Here is a 6,980-nt window from a genome sequence, read left to right on the forward strand (position 1 = left end):
TATGTCGAGAAGCTCTTACCGGTATAAACAGAGCCAATCAGAGATGCAATAGTAGCTGATGATATACTGCTGTTTACCATGTAGGAGCTTAACGCTGCAGGTAAAAATAATGAGGCTATAGAAGAGTCTGGATCTGGTTGGCATTGTCTGGATCCTGGTAGAGGAAGCTCCAGTTACTATACTAGACGTAATGAATAACATGTTAAAGGGTGATTTTATCCCTACTTCTTGGAAGACATTATGACTGGTCTTAATACAGAAACCTGGGGCAACTAAGGGTGCAGTCCCACACAGACTGATCTGTTTGGGTACAATCTCTGCAAGTTATTAGAGCAAATGTTGGGGACGAGGCAGAGGAAGTACATTGAAAAGAGAGATGGCCTTAGTCCAAGGCAATTTGGTTTCCAGTCGAGGAGATCAGCCACTGATGCGGTAAGAGGTGATGAAAATAGTCGGTAATGTGGCAAAAGGTGCTTTGCATATGCGTCAAATCTCAGTGGTAATATTGGTAGATCTTCACAATGCATTCAATTCTCTCAATTGGGAGGTTATAATCAAGGTGCTGAAATAATTCAATGTACCTGCATACCTGAGAAGACTGATTCAAAGATATCTGCAGAAGAGAATCTTTGTGTACTGTACAGGCAAAAATGACCTCAAGTTTAAAGTTTCTAGTGGGGTGCCTCAGGCTGTCATCTGTAACAGGTAGAATTACAGGACCTATACCGATGAAGGGCTGATTCAGGTAGTTAAGACTAAAATACCTTGGGTTGTGGTTGGACCACAGGTCCTTCACGATTCATGTCCAGGAAGTTCGAGTACAAGCCAAGCAAGTCGTCCAAAGTCTGAAGATTGCTGAGAACTATAACTGGGCCGCGAGCCTCTAAAAGGAGATTGTATTCCCATTTTATGGAATGGTGTACTGGTATGGTACAAAGCGCTTTGAGGTACGATCGTAACAGACAACAGCTGAAGGGAGTACAGATGAGAATTGCGTGTGCTACTGCTTGGTGTCCTTGGAGGCTTTGCTCGTGGTCACTCAGGTGTTTCCGCTGCAGCAGTTGGCTAATGCCCGTGTGAAGACAGATGAGTAAAGAGGAGGCATATCGTGAGCTATTAGAAGAGTGGCAGATAAGGTGGACTGTTTCGCATAAAAGTGGACGGACTAGATGATTAATATGTGAAATTGTGCCGTGGATCAGGACTTCAGTGAGCTAAATTACTAGCTCACTCAGTTCCTGACCGGCCACAGCTCCTTCAGAGCGTACTTGTTTATGAGATAGAGCAGATAGTCCGGAGTGTCAGTACTGCAATGAAAGAGAAACAGCAGAACAAGTTATATTTTCCTGTAGTAGATGGGAGAAAAAGACGAGAGTGCACAGCAGTAAATAGGACTAATTAATTCTGAGAATGTAATTAATATAATGGTAATGGGAAGTGATCGATTTGTGGCCTTGGGTAATTTTGTCTGCAGAGTGTTATAACAGAAAGAAAATGATGAGGCAAGGATAGTTAGACACCAAGTCGAGTTGAATACACAACGGAACCCCAGCAACTGGGTCGAGTGTTGCAAGGGGGGTGAAAGACAACCCCTTGTCTGTGTTTACATGGATGGGTGGTAATAAAGCAGGGAGACTCTGGTAGCCTCTGAGCAAGTAGAGAGTGAATACTAACTAGCCAAGATAAGTACAGTCAGTAAGTCATTGTTATCTAGATAATTCATCAAATTATAGTTAATTAGTTGAAGTAGTGAACTAAAACAATACAGAATAATGTAGCTGTCAGAAGTAGTGTCAAGAATACACATTCATACTCTGGGGCCTCACCCCCCGGTGAAGGACAGTCTTCAGTCCCGTGCTTGTGTGGGTGGGTGGTGGCGATGAAGCTGTGGGACCCCTAAGCCCCTGCCTTGTCATCTCTGAGGTTGTGATATACTTAATTGCAAAACCAGCTTCAGGTGGAGAGGAACAGTGAAACTGCCAAAGAAGACTGGCATCCACAGTCTAACATTCAAATCCAAATAAAAACTGACAAATGCAAAACTTTAAATATATGTAACATTATTTATACATAATATATGTAAAAATATATTTCAATTTTTTTTATAGTATTCTGAAAAAATAGTAATTTATCAGTTAAATTTCAGTTGTCACTTAAGTATATCATTTATTTCAAGAGCACTTTGTATTTTGCATAACATGATTTAATTTTTTATGCTGTTGGGTTATGTTTATTTACAGGTTCAGGTGGGTGGATAACTTAAAAGTAGGTATAAATAATGTAGATAGAAATATTTTTTACAATTATGTCATATAATTTAGATTTTGTGGACATAAAACAACATTGGGGAAAGTGTCATCAACAGACATACTTCAGTGACACACTGGGAAAAGTGGTGTTGTCAACAAATATTAGCTCACAATCTTCTACTACAAGAAAATGGTGGAAAAGCTATTGAAACTATTAACATTTGCAGTCTAAAGGGAATTCAATAATTTGACAATACTGTAGAATTGATATTGAGGAAAGGTTTTCAGAAATTACCAAGGTGAAGCTCGCTGTGTCATCAGGTAATTTGTTATCTAAGAAGAGATACCCAGAACCTCTGGGTACGTTTGTATTAAAGTAGAAATCCTTGTCCATTCTTTCAGAACACGCATTAGGACTTTGATTAAGGTATTTAATTAGATGCTTTTAAAAGGATATTTCAGTTGTAAGAAGTATGGAATTTCTTCCATGAAAGGTAGTTTTTTGTCCCAAAAAAGATCACTGATGTTCCTAAATGGCTTAACATGTACTGTTTTCTACAGGTTTATCCATTCCAATTGGAATTGAATTTTAGAAACATGAGTGTTACATTAAGATGTTTGCGAGATAAAAAGTTAAATGTTACACCTTCCTGGGCTCATCATACGGAATAAATTTCAAATGACACTGTTATGAGCCAATCTTCTCTTGTTATCAATTATATGATAGAAAACAACCTCATAAAGGTAGTGTCTGTTAATGGAGTTAAGCCCATTATTATCCTTGCCTTAGAGTTCAAGTATGCAATACTAGACCGAGGATATGAAATGTAACAGGTTACATAGAATAATTTTTCAGATTGGTTACATACATGTTATTTCCCCTCAAAACTGGTATGCAATCGCCTAAGTGAGTTTCACCCAATAAATACAGGACTCATTTTTGAAAGACATGGTGCTTTTATGGATAGGTAAGTTCTAGATTATGTTTGTAGTGGAATTGACAATATTGTGGTTCATACCTTCATGTTTGTTGCTGTTCTAGAACTGAAAGTATCAAAGTGAAGTACTAAAAGTTATGAGGAAGTAGATCTGTTCTCTATCTGTAGCTCAAAGAACCGTAGTAAACATTAGGCTTCCTGAAATTTTTAGCACTCCAGAGAAACATTAAGGGTGTTTGAAATTTAGTGCAGCAGTTGATTAGGAAACTCTGTAGCTGGAGACCCGCTTAATAGCTCATTGGTCAAGTATATGCAGAAGACTACTGAAACCTTGAGAAAAATTAATTTGAATGAAATAGTAAATGGTGGAAGTTTTAGACAATCTATTTCTGAATAAAACGACTGGGAACAAGTTCCCAAATAGTATTTATTGAGTATAACCAATGAGTGTTAAGGCCTAAGTCAAAATTACGGGTTTTCTTATAACTGAATAGACTTATGGGGATAAGGTGTGTTGAATCAATAGTTAATATTTCAAGTAACAATAATAAAAGACTTCTTAGTGCTCTGCACATGCTTGATGCTTTAGTAATGAAGTTAATAATAGTAAAGAGAAACAAATTAGCTTCTAAAAAGCCAAATAAAACTAACCAGACACTCATGTCAACTGAACCATTTGCATTGGTTGATCCTGATGGATAACTGCAATCGATTTGAATACATAACTATTATCGATGGTCTAATAGACAAACTTTAATAAAGCCCAATAAGATGAAGAGGAGGGTGGTGCGCAACCAAAATCATGAGGTGGGTAATCTCCCCAAGGGGACCAGGATGGATTCTAGCTTGCTCAAGTTGCAATTAACAGAACTATATAAATTGTCCACAATCTGAATTATAAAAGATCTGATATTAATTTGTATAATTTTTATCTAATAATGTAACATCATTCCAGTATTGAATTGTAATAAATAATTTAAATCTAATTCCAACATCAGTAAAGGCGTTACATATATTATGCAAGTAAATAATTATAGAGTATTCTAGATGGTATCTATCTACCAATTTGGTGATCTTGAAAATCATTAGTTATAGCACTGCAGATTTACTTTATACGATTTCGTTAATTTTATTTTGGTTAGCCATACACAATTTCATAAAGTTCTGAATTGTAAACTTTCAGTGAGCTCAAGAAACCCATAGTCCTTAATCTTCACTATTACTTACAGAGGTGGTCAAATTAATAGACTAGTGATATTTCTCCTTTAAATCTATTTTATGTCAAAATTATTTAATGCAGAAAGATGTCATTCACATTTTAAAACCTTGTACATTTCTACTCTCTGGCATGCATTTTACTAGATTTAATACACATCCTTCTCACACTGATGTCCTTATACCTCACTTAAATTAATTGCTTTGCCTAAGTAGTAATCTTATTGTCATATTTTTTTTTTCAGTATGGCTCAAAAATAGATCTGTTCAGAAAATAACCAAAATTTATTTTACAGATTGGGCCTTGTCCCCTTCAAAGTACTCCCTTCCCTATTTACACACTTTTACCAGCAGTTTCCACTTCACGAAACAGTCCTGGATTGCTTCATTTGAAATGGCCTTGTAACACTTTTGAGTGCTGTTCCTGTCATTTGACGGAATGACATAACTACTGAGAAATGCAGATCACATCATTTGATGGAGTTCATATTTGTGTGTTATTAAGTGTAATATCCCGTCAAAAGACTGGATTTATTCAACTCCACTACTTTTCGTATACATTTTAGTACCTAAATAAGACACGGAGTGGGCTTTTGGTAATAGATTATTATAAAATCGATTTGGTATCGTGCAGTTACAATGGTTGAAATTATGTGTTTGTTTACATTCTGCGTGTTTACAGTTATAATGGCATCTAACAATTCGTATAATGATGCAGTTGATGTTTTTGTCGATTTACAAAGTGATGAAGATATTCCTTTTGAAGATACAGATAATGATGAAGATTACGTGAATAAAAATGGGAAAGTGACAAGAAAGGATACATCATTTTAATGTTGTGAATGCAAAATCGCTTTATGTAAAGATCCTCGTTTTAAAACTTTTCATTAAAAAAAAAATTACCTGTAAATTAACTTTTTTAAAAAGTAAAACTTTTTTGGTGTAGGCCTACTGTAATTTTAATAAATATTAGTGTTAGTGTTTAAGTGTGAACCGAATGTAAACAAATTTTTTTAATTTAAAAACAGGCTTTCAAAAATCTGCTATATCTTTTTATTCATAAATGGTAGAAGTATATAAAATATATAATTTGAAACTATAAGATTTAAGGGTTTCAGTCATGTAAGAACCAATTTTATATTATTTTTAGTTCTAAATTTACGAAGTTTCAAATATAAGCAAAAATGGCTAGCATTAGACAAACAGTCACATTTTGATACCCCCAGCACTCTTTAAGTGTTAAGGTCTGTGATGAATTTGCTTTATCATCAAGTCTCAAAATAGAAACCTTATTTTTATCACAGATTTTTATTTCAGAAATAAGAAAAAATTGCAGGAGCCAGATAGGGAGTACAATCATCTGATTTTTGACGCAACTATATGTATTGTTGTGGTGAAGGAACCACAAGTTGTCTTGCCATAATTCTGGTCTATTTGCAGTTTTTTTCACGTAACTGTTGTAAAATGCCTTGATAGCATCACATGGTTCACTGTTTCGCCTTATGGTGAGAATTCAAATTCACACTTTCATTAAAATCGAAAAAAAAAACAGCAACATTTTGACATGGGAACAAGAATGATGTGTTTTCTTGGGGTGTGAAGATCCTTAGTCAAACAACTATGATTAAACTGCAGCTGTAAACCCCGCTTTCGTCTACTGTTATGATCCTTTGCATGAATGTTTCATTGTCAATGGCTTGTTCAAGAAGTTGCCAACAAATATCTGCTCGATGTTCTTTCTGCTGTTCAGTCATCAAAGAAGGAACAAACTTTGCTGCAACTCTATGCATGTTCAAGTCTTCACTCAAAATGAATCAAGGAATGATCCAATTGAGATTAACCTCTCTCCTGCAAATTCTCTGACAATCAATCTGCACGCACTTGATCATTGATTTTCTGAAAGTGGGTGTCATCATTCCAGTCAAGGCCATCTAAAATTGACTTATGACCGACCTCTTGTAAAAATGTGAAAACCATTTGTAACATTGTGTTCATCCCAGAGCATAATCTCCATAAGGTTGTTTCAAAAGTTGAAATGTTTCTGTAAAAGTTTTCCTGTCTCGCACAAAATTTTGCATTCATGTTGCTCTCAACAACACGAAAACTGAACGAGATATCAAAATCTAAAAACATGTTACAGATGTGGAACAGAATGCTGCCACTAAATATCTCCATTGGCGCAAAATTAAAAATATTTGGTTGTTTTCTTAACAGACCTTGTCAGTTTTCAATTCAGTTCATGTCTGGGCTATTACCTGGCCAGGAAAGTACTTTGTCATTCTCTCTGAAAAATTGTGACTTTCTTTACTTTGTGGCATGTATCCCAATCATGCATGAAAATGAAGTTTCTGTCTGAATCACAAGTTCATATTTCAAAATGTGTAAGTATCTTACCTTAGAGTACCTTCAACATACGACTTCCCTGGTCCATACACTAACATGACTCCCCATACCATAATAAAAGTAGGATGCTTCACAGTTTGCTGCACCCAGTCTTTCTTGAATTCCATTTTTCATTGTACATTTTAGGAGGTTCTTCACAGTGAAAATATGTACAAACAGAATAGTTTGCATCTCA

The sequence above is a fragment of the Lycorma delicatula genome, chromosome 1 (genome assembly GCF_047948215.1).
Source record: "Lycorma delicatula isolate Av1 chromosome 1, ASM4794821v1, whole genome shotgun sequence".
Lineage (NCBI taxonomy): Eukaryota > Metazoa > Arthropoda > Insecta > Hemiptera > Fulgoridae > Lycorma > Lycorma delicatula.